This window comes from Gymnodraco acuticeps, unplaced genomic scaffold (genome assembly GCF_902827175.1).
Source record: "Gymnodraco acuticeps unplaced genomic scaffold, fGymAcu1.1, whole genome shotgun sequence".
Lineage (NCBI taxonomy): Eukaryota > Metazoa > Chordata > Actinopteri > Perciformes > Bathydraconidae > Gymnodraco > Gymnodraco acuticeps.
The window spans coordinates 513761-534119 of NW_022990693.1; positions in this window are offsets into that span (position 1 = coordinate 513761).

The following is a 20359-nucleotide window of genomic DNA, read 5'->3' on the forward strand; positions in this document are numbered from 1 at the left end:
TATTTTGATTCAGTTTTCAGATTTCACTTTTATACATATTTTGATATTTGAATCCTTATTTTTTTCAGTTGCAGATTTTTCGTTTTCAGATTCAAAACAATTATTTTTTCAGTTTCAAATCTTGTTTTTTCAGGTTTCACATTTCTTTTCACCTTCAGATCGTTTTTTGCTTTCAGATCTTTTTTTTTCGCTTTCAGACTTTTGGCCCTGATGTTGCTTGGGGGGGCGGGGCTTAGCAAAGAGTAGTTTGGCATCCTGAGTGACAGGCCTACCTCTGTCATGTTGCCTTCATGGATGTTAGGTAGCGCGAGAAATATAACTCAATACTTTCTATACATAATACTCCCGTGATTGGTGGTAAACTGATACCAGCGTCAAAGTTCCGTTAAGCGAGCTGTTGAGCATCGTAGTTGGCAAATATCAAGGTATAAGCACAATAAACTGTGCTAGAATGTGAAATTACGTATCCGCAACGAGCCAGCAGGTTGTTCTGGTGGACCTGATGTCATCCCCCGCTGTCTCACGGAGAGATACCGCAGGTCCTTCCTTCCTGCAGCGGTCAGACCAGCACCAGCACAGCCCCTAGACGTCACACAGGGGATACATTTACATTGTTACAGCAGAGAAGAGCCAAAGACAGCGTAATGTTACCTAAAGCATGCATACAAAAAGTATTAAAGATTAAAAAAAAAAATTATACATTTTTTTAAAGTTACACATTTTACATAATACACACCCTGTAACAGTTCTGCGGATTTAGCAGCCAGGTATATATTGCACAGGTTTCAACAGCATATATCAGGGTTGCCAACTTTGGGTACCTGGCTGGAGTGAGATTTTGATATCATGGGTTTAATTACACATGCGCACTAAATGACTGCTATCCTGTCAGTAGCGGGACCTTAGCATATATATATATATATGATATATATACAATATATACAAATACACAATATTGGACACAGACTATAAAGGGCACAACGTTTCATTCACTAATGAAAGTCAAACATGTTTGTTTCCACTGTTTTATTGTGTGCATAGGCCTGTCGCGGTAAGCAATTAATTGACTTATCGTACGATAAATAAAAATGAACTCCATAACTTTTCTGACCTCGATAAATTGCCATTTATATGAGGATGTGACTAGCAGTTTGAAAGGATGTACTTGAATTATTATTATATATTATCATTATGTCAGTGATCTAAAATGGTCATACAACGGTGCCGACAATATTATCGTTTATCGCAATAATTTCTGGGAAAATGTATCCAACTAAATTAATTATCGTGAGAGGCCTATACATGAAACACACACACTTAAACAAATCTACAGACTTACTACAAACTTCCAAATATATGAATTAACGCACTCTCACTCTCATATACTCTTTGACTCTATTTTGGCCTAGTAGAACAATAAGCAGCAGACTTTTACTTTTTATAATTTCTACTGGATCTTAGATCTGCGCATGCGCAATACGGGTCGGGGATTGACCAACCGGCTCTGCTGTCTGTTAACATTGTTAAGAGTGGTGGGGGAAGGGAGGGAGCGGTTCGACAGCTTGAGCAGCTGTCAACTCAACATTGTAAATAACCAACCAAAAACGATCGCCGGTTCATCTTGTTTTTGGCGTGAGAATAGTTTGGGCAGCGTGAGAGCGTGACATTGAGAGTGAAAGCATGTGTCACACGCCAGATGCGTGAGAGTTGGCAACCCTGATATACAGTGCTTGAATTGGAATGAAAAAGGTGCCAGTACTCTAAAATCAGCAACTTTTTCAAGTCAATTTTATATATACAGCCCACAAACAAGAATTTGGCTACTATAATGCTGGTGGGTTTGTCTCTTTACTACTGTATATTTTAGAAAGGTTCACTGTACTTAACATTTTTTATGATAGGCAGCGGATATGGCTAAAGCTCAGTAAGGTCAATATTAACTGAAAATATAGCAATCAAAGTCTAGATCTTCTGCTGAAGACACATGAAGCAGAGACCTTTCAGGTGAGAGCCCCTCTGGTGGTGTTCAACATTAATGACAAGGAAACAAAGCTCTGGTCAGAAGCATTTTTTATAAAAAGCTTTAACAAAATTAAGTATTTCTGTACATTTTGAATGCAATCTAACTTTGCAACTCAGAAAACGAAAAACGAAAAAGTGCCAAAAGTCTTCTCACATGGCTGAGCTGCTTTGCAATATACTTCACCACTGAAGAATACAAATATGTATAAAGTAAACTATGATGCAATCTAACTTTCCAACTCGGAAAAATGATAAAGAGCATGAACAAAGAACATGTAAAAACAAATGCAAAATTTGCACAATCTAAAATGAGAAACTGTAACTGCAAGTAACAAAGTCTGAGCCATGGTAAAGAGTTACATTGAACACCAAGCTGATCAGATAACTCCCTGGTTGGTCTGAAGTCCTTCTATCTCCAGGATCTGTACAAATCGGCACATTATGCCAAAAGTCTTCTCACTGGGTGAGCTGCTTTGCAATATACTTCACATTGTTAGAAAAGGCTCCAGAAGGCCTTGGGGACATCAGTATCAGGGGCTGGAGCTGGACAGGCTCTTTCATCAGCACTTCTCCTTCCCTTTGCCAGCCAGGACCTCACATACTGTTCCGGATTGAACTGTCCTAGTGATGGTCCATTACATTTAATGAAAACCAGGCTGGACAGTCGGCTGACAGAGAGAGCATTCCTTTTTGCAGTAAGGATATCGTTCATGCAGCTGAATGCCCGCTCACACTCACTAGTGGAGACAGCGATGGTTCGGACTGCTTTCAGTAGAGGCTCCATGGCAGCAGGTGTACGGGATGCCCTGGTTTCCTTGTATTCGCGAAAGCCCTGAACAGTCTCTCTTCTGTCCACTTTCAGCACTTCGCACAAACGTAGCACCTCTACGTCCGCATACTGTACGTCTAACTCCTCTTCAGGCCAACTTCCAGGATGGATAACTTTCATGTCCTGGATTAGCTGATTGTCCCGGGCCTCCCGGCCATGTAATGGGATTTCTCTTGTGCTGACATGAGAGGAGGTTGTGGAAGTCATTCTGTGTCTCAGATTCTCTACCATACTGCGGAAAAACTGACCTGCATGAATCTGTACAAGCCTGCCATTCTCACGCAGGGCAACATCCTTGAAGGACTTCTCAGCTAGAGCTGTATGAACTGTAGTCATGTGTGGGCCAGGCATGGTGACCATGGATTCAAAAACTCGTATTTCTCGAGTAAAGAGCCTATCTGCTGTAGGCAGTGTCATCTCTCTTTTTTGGAGTTGCCGAGAGAGGTCGCTGAGCTCTGTGAGCGCATCGTACATCAGTCCCAGATTGCTGACAAACGTTGCAGATGTGAGCACATCATCCAGGCCCTTGCTCTGTCTCTGGAATCCCTGCTCGTGTCGTTTGCAGCATTTGTGAAGTGATCATGAAGCACTCGGTAGTTTTCCCAGACTGCTCTGACGCTCCTTTCACTTGAAGCCACCCAGCGGATGGACAAAACACGCCCTATCACCAGGAGACGCTGTCCGACTGCTTGCGCACACTGCGCTAACTGCCTCTGATTTTTGGGGGAGGCATGGAACAAGGAATAGAGTTTGTCAAAAAAGATCTGGAAATTATTGAGCCCTGAGACCTCCTTGACCACATCCCCAACTGCCAGCTCTAGACGATGATTGGAGCAGTGCCACACAAACAGGCTTGGGAATTTACTACACAACTGGGTAGCAACGCCTGTTCTCTTCCCTAGCATGACTGAAGCCCCATCACATGCAAAAGAAACGAAACACTGACCTAAAAAGTCCTCGTTAAAATCTCTTCCAAGACACTCCATTAACGCCTTTGTGATGTCATCAGCCGTTGTTCCATCCAAGTCGATCAGCTCCCAAAAAAACGTTTCGGGCTCAGCATCAGCTAATGCTGAGCGTAGACACACAACAAGCACCGTTTTACCACTAATAGTGGTAGATTCATCGACCAAAACACAGAGTTTTCTTTGGTTTTCTGTAATGTCTTTTGCCATTTTTTTCTTCAGCTCATGAGCCATGTGGTCGATGATTTCGCCACAGGTTTTATTGGAGTGCAAAACCCTGCCCACGTTCAGCCCATTCAGTTTCTGTACATTCAAATCAATTGGCATGTCTGTGAATGGCCGGCTATGTTTGCCAATTTTATATGCCGTTCGAAAAACTCTGATAGTGGTGTCTAATTCAGATTTATGCATAGACTGCACTTGATGTTGAATAGTTTCACGTAAAGCAGATGTAAGGATGTCAGCAGCTTTTACATGGGCTTGTGATTCTTTATGTTCTTTGATTTTTTTTCTCAGGCTAGCTTGTTGTTTGCCCTTGTCAACACCGAAATGAGACACTGCACACTCACCCCATTCAGTTGACAGTTTCAGTCCTTGTCCAGTGTGTATTCCCAAAGATTTGACATCTCTGCATATCCGACATCCTAGCTTATTATCTTTAAGAAGGAGCCATGCATTGGTCTTGCAAAAATATTGCACCTGGTCCGTTGTCCAGCAGTCAGGTGCATCGCTTTGCCCGGTGTTGGTGGTGGCAGTTGAGCCAGCAGCAGCTAACGTTAGAGGCTCTGGAGGAGGCTGCGGAGCTAGTGCTAATGCTAATGCACTAGAACTTGGAGCAGGAGGCTCAACCAAAGAAAGCTCCCCATCAGACACAATTTCCAACACAGGCACAGCATTCTCTGTATTTGAAGTTTCTTCCGGCGACAACCGCTGTCTTTTTGCACTTTTATTAATCCACGCTAACATTTTAGAAATGCTAATTTGTGACGTGACTTGCTTTCCTTCTCTCGGGGGGCGTGCCTGCTCTGTTCTATCACTCTACATAGCCACCCACTGGGTGGGAGTTGCACTGCATAAACACAACACACGTGCATCTAGGTATGTAAATTGTAAAGCATTAAAACATGGTTTTACTAACAGTTTTCAGTATGTTGTTTACTTCGGCATTATTATTATTATTATTATTTTGAAACGTGTATTACTATTAAATCACGGTCAAATAGGTTTAATTTTGACATAGTCGTTTCCACCACAGTATTTACATGGAGAAGATAAGCCCCGCCCCCTCTCCAGCACGTTCTGTTTGAATGACAGGAGTAAACAGCTGACAGCCGCTGTGAAACTCCAGCGGTTAGAGCGATGAGAATGTCCGTTCGGCACCTCATGACGCATCTACTGAGTACCGGGCGGCTGTATATATATATATATGGATGTATAATAAGAACGGCGGGAGAGTGTTGAGTACTGGCACGGTGCATGAGTACCGGAGTACCGCCAGCATGCCGGTACTGAGCAAGAAGTGCCGGTACTCCATGGGTCAGAACCAGAAGTGCCGGTACTGCGTACCGGTGAGTACCGGCCCAATTCCAGCACTGCTGATATATATATTGCACATATTGCAAATATTGCACATAGTTGTTATTTATCAACAAGAGGTGTTATAGTCTGTGTTGTTTTGTGCGGGGTCTAAAGGTATTCTGATTCTGATGCAAAAACCAAGCCAATACTATGCTGCGTTCATGGAGCAACGTGGAAGTGGGGAAGGACAATGCTTAATTGCGGATACGTAATTTCACATTCTAGCACAGTTTATTGCTCTTATATACAGTGCTTGAATTGGAATGAAAAAGGTGCCAGTACTCTAAAATCAGCAACTTTTTCAAGTCAATTTTATATATACAGCCCACAAACAAGAATTTGGCTACTATAATGCTGGTGGGTTTGTCTCTTTACTACTGTATATTTAGAAAGGTTCACTGTACTTAACATTTTTTATGATAGGCAGCGGATATGGCTAAAGCTCAGTAAGGTCAATATTAACTGAAAATATAGCAATCAAAGTCTAGATCTTCTGCTGAAGACACATGAAGCAGAGACCTTTCAGGTGAGAGCCCCTCTGGTGGTGTTCAACATTAATGACAAGGAAACAAAGCTCTGGTCAGAAGCATTTTTTATAAAAAGCTTTAACAAAATTAAGTATTTCTGTACATTTTGAATGCAATCTAACTTTGCAACTCAGAAAACGAAAAACGAAAAAGTGCCAAAAGTCTTCTCACATGGCTGAGCTGCTTTGCAATATACTTCACCACTGAAGAATACAAATATGTATAAAGTAAACTATGATGCAATCTAACTTTCCAACTCGGAAAAATGATAAAGAGCATGAACAAAGAACATGTAAAAACAAATGCAAAATTTGCACAATCTAAATGAGAAACTGTAACTGCAAGTAACAAAGTCTGAGCCATGGTAAAGAGTTACATTGAACACCAAGCTGATCAGATAACTCCCTGGTTGGTCTGAAGTCCTTCTATCTCCAGGATCTGTACAAATCGGCACATTATGCCAAAAGTCTTCTCACTGGGTAAGCTGCTTTGCAATATACTTCACATTGTTAGAAAAGGCTCCAGAAGGCCTTGGGGACATCAGTATCAGGGGCTGGAGCTGGACAGGCTCTTTCATCAGCACTTCTCCTTCCCTTTGCCAGCCAGGACCTCACATACTGTTCCGGATTGAAACTGTCCTAGTGATGGTCCATTACATTTAATGAAAACCAGGCTGGACAGTCGGCTGACAGAGAGAGCATTCCTTTTTGCAGTAAGGATATCGTTCATGCAGCTGAATGCCCGCTCACACTCACTAGTGGAGACAGCGATGGTTCGGACTGCTTTCAGTAGAGGCTCCATGGCAGCAGGTGTACGGGATGCCCTGGTTTCCTTGTATTCGCGAAAGCCCTGAACAGTCTCTCTTCTGTCCACTTTCAGCACTTCGCACAAACGTAGCACCTCTACGTCCGCATACTGTACGTCTAACTCCTCTTCAGGCCAACTTCCAGGATGGATAACTTTCATGTCCTGGATTAGCTGATTGTCCCGGGCCTCCCGGCCATGTAATGGGATTTCTCTTGTGCTGACATGAGAGGAGGTTGTGGAAGTCATTCTGTGTCTCAGATTCTCTACCATACTGCGGAAAAACTGACCTGCATGAATCTGTACAAGCCTGCCATTCTCACGCAGGGCAACATCCTTGAAGGACTTCTCAGCTAGAGCTGTATGAACTGTAGTCATGTGTGGGCCAGGCATGGTGACCATGGATTCAAAAACTCGTATTTCTCGAGTAAAGAGCCTATCTGCTGTAGGCAGTGTCATCTCTCTTTTTTGGAGTTGCCGAGAGAGGTCGCTGAGCTCTGTGAGCGCATCGTACATCAGTCCCAGATTGCTGACAAACGTTGCAGATGTGAGCACATCATCCAGGCCCTTGCACTTTGCAGCATTTGTGAAGTGATCATGAAGCACTCGGTAGTTTTCCCAGACTGCTCTGACGCTCCTTTCACTTGAAGCCACCCAGCGGATGGACAAAACACGCCCTATCACCAGGAGACGCTGTCCGACTGCTTGCGCACACTGCGCTAACTGCCTCTGATTTTTGGGGGAGGCATGGAACAAGGAATAGAGTTTGTCAAAAAAGATCTGGAAATTATTGAGCCCTGAGACCTCCTTGACCACATCCCCAACTGCCAGCTCTAGACGATGATTGGAGCAGTGCCACACAAACAGGCTTGGGAATTTACTACACAACTGGGTAGCAACGCCTGTTCTCTTCCCTAGCATGACTGAAGCCCCATCACATGCAAAAGAAACGAAACACTGACCTAAAAAGTCCTCGTTAAAATCTCTTCCAAGACACTCCATTAACGCCTTTGTGATGTCATCAGCCGTTGTTCCATCCAAGTCGATCAGCTCCCAAAAAAACGTTTCGGGCTCAGCATCAGCTAATGCTGAGCGTAGACACACAACAAGCACCGTTTTACCACTAATAGTGGTAGATTCATCGACCAAAACACAGAGTTTTCTTTGGTTTTCTGTAATGTCTTTTGCCATTTTTTTCTTCAGCTCATGAGCCATGTGGTCGATGATTTCGCCACAGGTTTTATTGGAGTGCAAAACCCTGCCCACGTTCAGCCCATTCAGTTTCTGTACATTCAAATCAATTGGCATGTCTGTGAATGGCCGGCTATGTTTGCCAATTTTATATGCCGTTCGAAAAACTCTGATAGTGGTGTCTAATTCAGATTTATGCATAGACTGCACTTGATGTTGAATAGTTTCACGTAAAGCAGATGTAAGGATGTCAGCAGCTTTTACATGGGCTTGTGATTCTTTATGTTCTTTGATTTTTTTTCTCAGGCTAGCTTGTTGTTTGCCCTTGTCAACACCGAAATGAGACACTGCACACTCACCCCATTCAGTTGACAGTTTCAGTCCTTGTCCAGTGTGTATTCCCAAAGATTTGACATCTCTGCATATCCGACATCCTAGCTTATTATCTTTAAGAAGGAGCCATGCATTGGTCTTGCAAAAATATTGCACCTGGTCCGTTGTCCAGCAGTCAGGTGCATCGCTTTGCCCGGTGTTGGTGGTGGCAGTTGAGCCAGCAGCAGCTAACGTTAGAGGCTCTGGAGGAGGCTGCGGAGCTAGTGCTAATGCTAATGCACTAGAACTTGGAGCAGGAGGCTCAACCAAAGAAAGCTCCCCATCAGACACAATTTCCAACACAGGCACAGCATTCTCTGTATTTGAAGTTTCTTCCGGCGACAACCGCTGTCTTTTTGCACTTTTATTAATCCACGCTAACATTTTAGAAATGCTAATTTGTGACGTGACTTGCTTTCCTTCTCTCGGGGGCGTGCCTGCTCTGTTCTATCACTCTACATAGCCACCCACTGGGTGGGAGTTGCACTGCATAAACACAACACACGTGCATCTAGGTATGTAAATTGTAAAGCATTAAAACATGGTTTTACTAACAGTTTTCAGTATGTTGTTACTTCGGCATTATTATTATTATTATTATTTTGAAACGTGTATTACTATTAAATCACGGTCAAATAGGTTAATTTTGACATAGTCGTTTCCACCACAGTATTTACATGGAGAAGATAAGCCCCGCCCCCTCTCCAGCACGTTCTGTTTGAATGACAGGAGTAAACAGCTGACAGCCGCTGTGAAACTCCAGCGGTTAGAGCGATGAGAATGTCCGTTCGGCACCTCATGACGCATCTACTGAGTACCGGGCGGCTGTATATATATATATATGGATGTATAATAAGAACGGCGGGGAGAGTGTTGAGTACTGGCACGGTGCATGAGTACCGGAGTACCGCCAGCATGCCGGTACTGAGCAAGAAGTGCCGGTACTCCATGGGTCAGAACCAGAAGTGCCGGTACTGCGTACCGGTGAGTACCGGCCCAATTCCAGCACTGCTTATATATGAGAACTATGAGAATGGCTTCGTGTGCAGGTGGAGTCGACGGACCACGGCCCGCACCCAATTCAGTGCAAGAGCTACTCTCCAATCCTTTTGAAAGGCGAAGTTTGGGAGATAAAATCATACTTAAAGACCTTGGACCGGACCAACCTGATTTGTGCATATCACAGAATGCTCGTGAGAAAAGCAAATCATATACGCGAAGTTTCACACGTAGCTGGTACAGCAGAAAGGCTTGGCTAGCTGGATACAACCAGGTAAATGCTGTCTTTTGTTTTCCATGCTTGCTATTCAAACAGCCGGGGACAGATACGTCGTGCCCGTGGACTGTGAAGGGGGTAAATGACATGAAACATTTGTCCGAAAGAATTAAAAAGCATGAGCGCACGAAGGCACACATGACATGTACCATTAAGCTAGCCATGCTAGGCAAAGCTAACATAGCCGCGCAGCTAGATCAAGGGTACAATATCTCAGTTATGAAGCACAACGAAGAAGTAGACAAGAACAGGCACGTCTTGTCGAAGATTATTGATTGTGTGAAATTTTGTGGGGGCTTTGAACTGGCTTTGCGTGGCCATGATGAGACTGACACGTCCGACAACCCCGGCGTTTTTCGGGGTTTAGTTAACCTGCTGGCCTCGTTAGATAGCGTCTTGGAGGAGCACCTTAAAACGGCTACCGTTTTCAAAGGCACCTCAAAGACGGTGCAAAATGAACTGTTGGACTGCATATTAGCAGTTACTAAAAATTACATTATGGAGGAGGTAAAAAATGCCAGTTATTTAGCTATTCAGGCGGATGAGACCACTGATATTTCCACCCACTGCCAGTTAGTCCTTGTGCTACGCTACATCGATCCCCATAACAACGTCCAGGAGCGTTTTTTTGAGTTCATCCCTCTTCAAAATGCGAATGTTGACACAGTTGCCACCGCGCTGATGGAGAGGCTGGGCACTATACTCCCCGATGGACAACAGGGCAAACTAATCGCCCAAGCCTATGACGGTGCAGCGGTGATGAGGGGAGCTAAAGGTGGAGTTCAGCGGAAAGTGAAGGATGTTTACAGTAGTGCGCACTACATCCACTGCTATGCGCATCAGCTGAACCTCATTATGCAGCAGGCAACATCCCACATCCCCAAAATAAGTGCATTTTTTTCAGACCTTGGTGGATTTGCTGCATTTTTCTCCAGGTCTTTTAAGAGAACTGCGATCCTGGATCAAGTGGTGGCACACATACTTCCTGGCACTTCCACAACACGATGGAACTTTCACAGTCGTGCTGTTAACACTGTGTATGAGCAGAAGGAGAACATCCTGAAGTGTTTCAAGACAATCAGAGACTCAGGTGACTTTGATCCCATAACAGTGAGAGAAGCTGGGGGCTTTGTGAGAATGATGGAAGATGACGTTTTTGGCTTTTTCCTGACATTGTTCCACAAGATAATGCCACATGTAGACATGCTGTTTAGCCAACTGCAGAAGAGGAACATCGACTCTGTCTACATCAAAGGACTCATCAAGAGGTTCACCAGCAGCATACAGACAATCAGGTAAATCATTATTTACAATGGCTGAGATGTGCTTATTATAGGAAATCTATGAAACCTAAATGTGATTTAGCTGAACACAATAGACCAACTCATACATACTTGTTTAAATATCTTAAACAGGCTAACTGGAAATGTATATATTATATAACGTTTATAAGGTGTATCTCTGACTACTATTTCAAATAGTCAAACCTAATTTGTCAATTCTTCCCACAATGAGTAATTGTACATGGTTACTTGTGGTTTGGATCAGGGACTCCATTCCTCCTGATGGATCTGTACAACAGCCGCCCACAACAAAACGGAGGGGACTTGGACATGAAGAGCAACAGCGGTTGGCTAGAGAGGTAAGCAGTAATAGGAACGTGTTCTATGACCAAAAGCTCCTTTAATAATATAGGTAATTTCATATCACAATAATGATACATTTCACAATAAAGCCCATTTTCTGTAAATTCAATAAATAGGTAGGCTAGTTAAAATATCCACATAAAAGGCCTATTGCTTATTACATTCTGAATTGTATACACTTAACAAGGCCTAAACTGCAAAAAGTGTCCCACAGTCTCTACATTTCAAAGGGGACAAGACAGATCAGAAAAGGTTTAGGCCTCCAGAAGCAACCACAGGGGACAGAAAGGGCCCAACAATAAATGAATGAAGTGTAAACAGTCATTAAATGTATATATTGTAGTGACTTAATTTTAAACAGTAATATTGTTCTGTTGACACTCAGATAGATGTCCTGTTATTCTGATAGGTTCCATTCACAAGAAAGCTCTTTGTTTGTTACACATCGTATAGGGAACACTAATGACATTATGACTGATAGATGTGAAAAGGTGATTCTGTTATTTATTATGTCTTGATTTTTTCATTGTGCATTAGGGGTGTAACGGTATCCGTATCCGTCCCGTACCGTCACGGTTCGGACGTCACGGTTCGGCACATGCAGTCACACGGCGAATACGCCTTTTTTTACGAGTGGGAAAAAGTCTGTCACTCAGGGCAGTATTACACTATATATAATCCAGGGGGCGGTATTGCGCCTAAAAGCCAGCCGCCCGTAAATAACAAATGAAGAACAAGAACAAAACACAACAAAACGAACACAATATATGAAGAAGAACAGTTAGCTATGGCGAGTTCACACAACACACAGGAGCTAGAAGACCCACCTGCTTCTTTTAAATCAGCTGTGTGGGAACATTGCGGGTTCCCTGTGGACTACAACAATGATGGGGTGCGAGTTGTGGATCGGACGAGGACGGTGTGTCGGCGTTGTTCGACAGCGGTGCGGTATGCTAGTGGTAACACGTCAAACATGCTCAATCACATCCGAGTCAGTCTCAGTCCCCAGTGAGAGGGTTTTCTCGACAGCATGTGACATAGTTACCGCCAACAGATCTGCCCTCACTACTGACAACGTAGACAAACTCATCTTTTTGAAGAAAAACTTGAAAATAGAGTAAAGCTCGAGTAGCTTTATTTAGGCATAATGGCCTCACACACTCACAAGTTAATTACACATGTTAGACATTGCTCCTAAAGGTACAGATTTGATTTTGTTTTATATTTATCATTGTATTTATTTTATATTTTGACATCAGGAGATGTTATACAGAACTGTATAACATCTCCTGATGTCAAAATATAAAATAAATTGCCTTTTATTGATTGTGATTCAAACACTTTCTTATTATTTATTTTAATAATAAAAAAAATAAAAAAAAGACATTCTTTTTAGTTGTACAGCTTATTTATAGTTTGACATCAGCCATTATAAATATTATGGCCATCTGAGTGTTACTGTTTGTGGTTCGTTTTTAACTGTGTAATACAGCTAATGATTCCAAATGTTAGAGTTCCTTATTTTCATACCAAAACTTGCACTACTGTTAAAAATAAATAACAGCAAAAAAAATGATGCATTTGGGCCTTTTTTTTGCTTGTCCTTGTTGTACCGAACCCGTACCGAACCGTGACCCCCAAACCGAGGTATGAACCGAACCGTGACTTCTGTGAACCGTTACACCCCTATTGTGCATTATTTCATAGGTATGTGATACCATACTGAGTCACGCAAAGGAGAGATTCTCCTTCACCAAACACCTGATCAGCGCCACCCTCCTGCAAGGAGACCTGTTCGAGCAACACAGCCAAACATTCCCTGAAGCAGCGCTGAAAACAACTGTGGAGGCCTACCCTCTACTGGACAAGGCAAAGCTCAAGACGGAACTGTCCCTCGTCTATGACACTGACCAGTTCAGGGCTTGCAGTGGTGCTGTTAATCTGCTCCAGTTCTTTGTTGACAACAATCTGCAGGAGACATTCACAGAGACTGTCATTCTTCTGAAGGTTCTTGTAACCACACCCATGGCTACGGCTGAGGCAGAGAGGTGCTTTTCCACTCTGAAAAGGATCAAGACTTTCTTGAGGAACAGTATGACACAGGATCGCCTGAATGCTCTGGCTATGCTGTCAATTGAGAAAAAACGACTTAGCAGCATTCCTGACTTCATCACCAGAGTCATTGAGAGGTTTGCCACTCAGAAGGAGAGAAGGGCAAAATTCCTCTACAAATAAAGACACACACATACACACACGGCCGACCCTTAAAAAATAAAATGCGTTTTATTAGAGAGACAATTAAACGGCCGCAGAATGTTGTTTATTTTATTTTACCTTTTATTTAACCAGGATAGGTCTCATAGAGATTAAAACTCTCTTTTTCAAGAGAGTCCTGTGTTGTGAAGTTACTGAACATACTAAAAAGATGTTTTCAATGTTGTTCAACCACAAAGTCCAGGAACATGAGGACAGTTTGGAAACCTGTTGCGTTCGACTCATTTCCCCCAGAGGAACAGTTGTTTATTGTTTCCTTTTGTTTTTGTTATTCAAAGCAGTAAAAAAGGTGCTATAGGCCAATAAGCTGGATATCACTTTATGTATGTAGAGAGGAGGTTTCCCATGGTTGTGTTAGAAGTTTATTAATAAGTGGGCATTTATCACAGAAGTGATTGTTCTGTCTCCACGGTTGTTGCATTGTCTGTGATGTATTTTCCAACAGTTATAGCTCCTCCTGTCCTGTCCCAGCAACACTACACGGTTTACAGCTCCACCACATTTTTGGTTTATCTTCGGTGTCACTTTAAATCTGCTTCCCATCGGACTAAAACCTCCACGAAATCTGAAGACAGATACTTGAAGTTATTTAAACCTTTTGCAAACTTCTTTATGTTCTTTCTTGCTCTAGTCTTGCCAGTTACATTGTACATAACAAATGTATTATCATTATGCTAACTGGTTGTTTGTGCTAGATGATGTAGCTTTTTCATTTCTGAGTTATTGCTATATGTAAATAAGCCTGTTTGTAAATAATCCTCAGAGAAACAAAAACAAGTCTTATACAAATGTAAAACTCTACGTTTTGTGCTGTGGTTCTTTTTTTTAAATTGCATTCATTCACAACCATTTAAATATTTATAATTAATGCTACTGAAAATATGCTATTAATGACCAGAAACACATTATCTACATAACACATGCAGTTCACTGTAAAGCCACTTGGTGGAGGTGTTGGTTCTTAAAACATGAACAGTTTTAAGAAAGAAAATAACAAAGACCAGTTCTGAGAATACAAATTCCTGGTAAAGTGTAGATGTTCAGGTTGATAAATAATATTTTCCACACTGAAGATTATGGAGGTATTGATCAGTCTTCTCATATTTTTAAGCCTCAATGTGTCTTCTTTCCCCCCCCCAACATCACCAGAAGTCATAATTTAAGGGGTCATTTCTGAAAAAAAATGTTGCGGGGGGTTCCCCCCCGAACCCCCCGTGGAGGGGAGCCCCACCAGAAAAATAGGCCACCAGCCACCGCTGATAGAAAGAATTGAGTTATATTTCTCGCGCTACCTAACATCCATGAAGGCAACATGACAGTGGGAGGCCTGTCACTCAGGAAGCCAAACTACTAGGCTTGTTTGAGACGCGTTGCAGCTCGCCTCGAAAGTAGACGAGAATAGCCGATCGCAGCCGGGGGAGGTCTCAAAAAGCTCGCCTTAAGTCGGACAGCTCAGAGTCGGCTTCGTCTTCTTCTTCTTCTCTCGGTTTTTTGGCGGATTGCAAACAACTTTAAGGTGCATACCGCCACCTCCGGAGTCGGCTTGACTCGGGTTGCATTTATAAAGAATGCACATATGTGTTTAATCGTTAATGTCAGATTTGTACTAAGTAAATACATTTGTTCCTGCTCAAGATTAGATTCAACTTTATTGTTATTGCACATATTACAGGTACTGAGACAACGAAATGCAGTTTAGCTTCTAACCAGGTGCAACAAGCAGTAAAGTGAAAAGTAATGTACACAATCTACAGAATAAAATATAGAATGAATTGAATGATGAATAAACAGTGAGGGGTATGAACACTAGATATACACAGCAGCCTGTGAGCAGTATGAACAGTGTGTATGAATATGCTAAGATATATAAAGTATGAAACGGTAAGCAGTGCAAGTATAGTATAACATATATGGATATTAATGTCATGATGATAAACATTGTGGAACAATGATGAAAAATGGGAATGGATGTGGTGACGTAAAACTGACACAAAACAACAACAAACTTTTGTGGAGCCAATGGGAGAGTTTCATCAGCAGCACGGGGTAAAAACCACCAATGAGCGCTCAGCTCGAGATACCAGCGAGTCGTTTCCCATCAAGCATTTCGCTTCCGCAGCCCGTGGAGAGGAACTGCGCCGCCTCGCCACGCCTCGCTCTCAAGGCTGCGGGCGTCTTTGTCCCGCGAGATTTCAACGTCTCATGTAGGCGGGCCTCCAGAGCAAGTCGGACAAAATGACTAACCATCATGCAACGCACGAGCAAGACGTTGATCGCAACTGCGCAGGTCTGCGCAGGTCTCGCTTGTCTCAAACAAGCCTACTCTTTGCTAAGCCCCGCCCCCCCCCCAAGCAAGCGAATAAAAACAATCTGAAAGCGCAAAACGATCTGAAGGTGAAAAGCAATGTGAAACCTGAAAAAACAAGATTTGAAACTGAAAAAATTATTGTTTTGAATCTGAAAACGAAAAATCTGCAACTGAAAAAAATAAGGATTCAAATATCAAAATATGTATAAAAGTGATATCTGAAAATAAATATTTTATTCAAAAAAATTGCTGAACTGAATCAAAATAATATTCAACCTGAGAAATTATTTCAAATACTTATTTTTATTTTGAATACATCATTGTATTTTTTCAAAGTTCAGGATAAAAACTTGAACTTTCAAATAAATTGTATTTTTTTTGAATGATCAAAACTTATGACCCTGCCATAGCCGCAGCAGCAAGACGGTACACGACCGTAGGCTCTACCCAAGCGGCAAACGCCGGGATGCCAATACGGAAGTGCCACACACTGCAGTTCATATATTGGCCGATAGGGACTGGCTGCAGAAAGGAGCAATTTCCATAGACCCCCATGTTAAAATGCCCAACTTTACAGCAGAAAAAAACATGTTTCTACCCATGGATGCAATCAGGGTCGGCTCTAGAACAAATCAAATGGGGGGGAAATCATTTACCAAGGGGGGGCACATACTGCCGTCAACAACCAACACACAAACACCAACGCAACTTCAATTTCAAAAAACATGCTGTAAAGTCTATTGTCTTTCACACACATTGCAGGGTGTAGTGCTATTGTATAGCGCACCTATGAGCTGTGCATACATGCACGGTTATGGCACGACCACCAAAACAGAAACATATGGACATAGGCCACCATATGAAAAGTGTGCAAATGTATTTAGTATCCTATCCATGTGAACATGTTTTAGGTGGGTGTGGACCTAACCTCCTCTAGGAGGGTCCGGGGGCATGCTCCCCCGGGAAGATTATTTTTAAAATATTGAAGTTAAAAGCATCAATCTGGTGCACTTTGAGAGCAAAATGAAGAGATCTATGGATACATCTCTCAACATCCATATGAAACAGAACTGTACACAGATTTACTTTTTCTTTATGGATATTTTACTAATCACTCCCCTTTTAAATGGTATTCTTGTGTTATTGTCCTATAGTATTTCATACCCGTTTTTCATGTATTCTCTTATTCTTTAATGACTATAATGATCATATAAAGGTAGCCTATTCCTCGCAAATACTTGTTTACATAAATGGTCACCAAACCGTTTGAGACCCACTGAGATAACTTACACTAAAGTGAACTATCTAAACACTGAGAGACTCCTTACCTCACTGAGCTGACGTTATAAGATCCTCTCAGTCTGACAGGAGAGGACTCTCCTCCACCTTGGTGTAGAAACAGCTCTTTATATCCGTTAGCATAGCTAGCTAACCAGATGCTAACAACAATATTCCACGTTACCGCTCGCGCACTGACAAAATGCGCTCGTGCCACACACACAGCGCCGAGCTTGAATGAAACACAGAGACCCATGTACTTGTACTGTACTGTATATCATATTATTTTCGATGGCTTTACTGTATAATCAGTGTAACAGATGGACAGATCGCCACCGGGCTTTCATCTAAACACACAGCCACGTAATGATAACAAAACAAAAGTCGGGGTCATTGGTCAAGCAACACACCAATCAGAGAGCAGCAGTGAGCTCACCTCAGGCTGTGTTTCATATAAAGAATAAATAAAGAATACAAATGTGTATTCTTTATTTCTGATGTATTTCACACAAAAAACTTTTGGTGGAAACGTTTTAACTTATATGATTAAAAAAAAAAAAAACGGCAAAGTGGCAATAAGGCTTGCCCACCCTGCGTTGGGGGGGCACAGTGACTCACTTGGGGGGGCATGGCCCGCGAATGACCCCCCATGACGCCGACCCTGGATGCAATACATATTATTATGAATATAGTTAGGTTCCACCTTCATGATGAGGATCTGTGAGTGAATTGTTTTCTAACACGACCCTTTTATTTATATTAGGTCTTAAAGTTTTTGCATAAATTAGGGCGTGGTCACATTGAGTGACGGCTCTGTCAAGTGACTGCTGCTGCTAGCTTCTCGTCTCTCTGCTAGCTGCTCCGTGAAGCTACTGGGACCCCTTCTCACTTCTCTTATTTTTCATTTCCTCGCTCCTCGGTCTTGGTCTCACCGGAAGTTGATTTGTCTGCGCCATCTTGAGTAGCGTCCCAATGGCCTTATTTTTGCCGGAGGACCGAGGACGATAATGGAGGAGCTATAACCGAGGAACCACCAGACCATCCTTCGATGAAATCCTCAGACACTCGCCCCGCCCCCTTACTGTGTATCGCTCACTGATTTGACGAGGCAGTGCATGCACTGATCTCATGCTTCTTGACATGAGAGCAGTTTCCCAGCGGAGTGAAGAAAATAAATGAAACTCACGAGAGTCACTCCTCAGTACCGTGTTTTGTTTCAATTCATGTATCATTTAGTTACAAATATGTGATATATCTGAACAACAAAGTGGTCAAAAATCATTTTATTCATTTATTGGAAACATTTTCATGATCGCTTTTTTCGTTTTACATTTTCATTTATTGTCATTTCCATTCAGTCAGTCATTAAGTGCTATTTAAAATGTTAATGTGCTACATATCCAAACAAACAAACAAAGTGTTCAATCCAATGAATGTTAATCTAACTGGGTTTTGATAGATAACATATCTCTTTTTCTTCTCTCAATTATTTTATTTCTATTGTGCACTCAATATTAATCCAACTAATGTTCGTTTATACATTTTAAGAATGGCGTTTATCTTTTTTGAGAATGAGTTCTTATTTTTATTTTATTTATTTGGGTCTACAACAGATGATACAAATGTTTGTGTCAGTAAATAGGCTTGTTTGAGACAAGCGAGACCTGCGCAGTTGCGATCAACGTGCGTTGCATGATGGTTAGTCATTTTGTCCGACTTGCTCTGGAGGCCCGCCTACATGAGACGTTGAAATCTCGCGGGACAAAGACGCCCGCAGCCTTGAGAGCGAGGCGTGGCGAGGCGTGGCGAGGCGGCGCAGTTCCTCTCCACGGGCTGCGGAAGCGAAATTCTTGATGGGAAACGACTCGCTGGTATCTCGAGCTGAGCGCTCATTGGTGGTTTTTACCACGTGCTGGTGATGAAACTCTCCAATTGGCTCGGCAAAAGTTTGTTGTTGTTTTGTGTCAGTTTTACGTCGCCATTTCCATTCACATTTTTCATCATTGTTCCACAATGTTTATCATCATGACATTAATATCCATATATTTTATACTATACTTGCACTGCTTACCGTTTTCATACTTTATATATCTTAGCATATTCATACACACTGTTCATACTGCTCTCAGGCTGCTGTGTATATCTAGTGTATTCATACCCCTCACTGTTTATTCATCATTCAATTCATTCTATATTTTATTCTGTAGATTGTGTACATTACTTTTCACTTTACTGCTTGTTGCATCTGGTTAGAAGCTAAACTGCATTTCGTTGTCTCAGTACCTGTAATCTGTGCAATAACAATAAAGTTGAATCTAATCTTGAGCAGGAACAAATGTATTTACTTAGTACATATCTGACATTAACGATTAAACACATATGTGCATTCTTTATAAATGCAAACCGAGTCAAACCGACTCCGGAGGTGGCGGTATGCACCTTAAAGTTGTTTGCAATCCGCCAAAAAACCGAGAGAAGAAGAAGAAGAAGACGAAGCCGACTCTGAGCTTTCCGACTTCAGGCGAGCTTTTTGAGACCTCCCCCGGCTGCGATCGGCTATTCTCGTCTACTTTCGAGGCGAGCCGCAACGCGTCTCAAACAAGCCTAATGTGTACTAACAGAGGCGGGGGTGTGTGTGGAAATAACGGGGACAGAGCTGCTGTCAGACGATCAGCTGTGCAGCGTCATCACAAACGGACGTCGCTTCACGTGACGCTCCGGAGGAAAGGACGTCCCATTGCTCTTAAAACTCATTTCCCTGCTTCTCGTGGTTTCCTTGCGTCTCTCCATGCTTCCCTGGAGGGAGGGACTAGTCACAGGGAAACGACGCAAGTGAGGGACGCAAGGAATCCATTTAACCGAAGTGAGAAGGACCCTATGCAAGTGGTGCAGTTACGCATCCTAAAACCGGGAAGTAAGCTTCACTCGGATTCCCTCGACAGAAAGCAGTGGGATTTCTCCAGAGGATTTTGGAAAATAGCTCGAAATAAGGTCTGTGGGAAACGAACCTGTTAGATAAATGCACGTTTTGTTCAGCCGGATAATATCCACATGTCTACCCTACTTTTATTATTTTCTAATCATAAATCTAAACGATAGATTTATGATCGATAGATTTACAATTAGCATAATTTCGTTCATGAAGGCTCACTTCAGTTAGTGATGGCAAAATGAATCTTTGAATGAAGCATCGAACCACTTGGACAATTGTGTCGGAAATAGGTTCATTTCTCGAAGCTTCAGTTACAGCGACCTCTCCTGGCAAAGTGCAAGGCTGCAGTGGGTTTAA